The sequence below is a fragment of the Chaetura pelagica genome, unplaced genomic scaffold (assembly GCF_000747805.2).
Source record: "Chaetura pelagica isolate M959 unplaced genomic scaffold, ChaPel_1.0 scaffold275, whole genome shotgun sequence".
NCBI lineage: Eukaryota > Metazoa > Chordata > Aves > Apodiformes > Apodidae > Chaetura > Chaetura pelagica.
In genome coordinates, this window is record NW_009953486.1 from 81,119 (window position 1) to 81,723 (window position 605).

Genomic DNA, 605 nt, shown 5'->3' on the forward strand with positions numbered 1-605 from the left:
GCAGGCCACAGCGCCCCTCCCTCTGCCTGCCACGAGAGTCAAAACCTCCACCCACTTCTGCAGTTCACCACCCTGTCAGAGAGGCAGCACCTGAGACTCAGCTCCCTGCAGGACTCCATCGCATCTGCACAGCCCCAGAAATGGCTGAAAGGCACCACTGGGTGGGGAGAAATAACCCAGCCCACACCCCACCCTCCAGAGAAAAACCAACCCACCAACTTCCACAGCTGGTATGAAAAATTCCAGCCATTAAAGTCTGTGTCTGCCCTGGAGATGTAACTGGGGGGGGAAGAGAAAACCACAACAAAGGTGAGTTCCTCCCCCCACCCCATCCCAGAGGGACGGACTGAGGCAGATGGAAGAGAAAACTCAAACACCTCCCCAGCCTCAGGGGTGCAGCCCATCCAGCTGGTCCTGCCCTTGCCATGAGGAAGCCAGGGGAGGATGGGCCTGTGGGTTGTGTCTCCTTCCTCCTCTGCTCCTGCCTCGCCTGGAAACTTGAGGGAGAAAGAAGTGGGGGACACGGAGCAGAAATGTAATCACCTCATCAGAGCATCAAGGATGGATCCAACCACGTGTGGATGAAAGAGAAAAGCTTCCTGCTG

General features: G+C 56.9%; 1 protein-coding gene across 1 annotated transcript in view; it reads right to left on the reverse strand.

Annotated features, from left to right (window-relative positions):
* GMEB2 (glucocorticoid modulatory element binding protein 2) overlaps nt 1-605 on the reverse strand; it is a 10,479-nt gene that overhangs the window by 8,445 nt on the left and 1,429 nt on the right. The window lies entirely within an intron of this gene.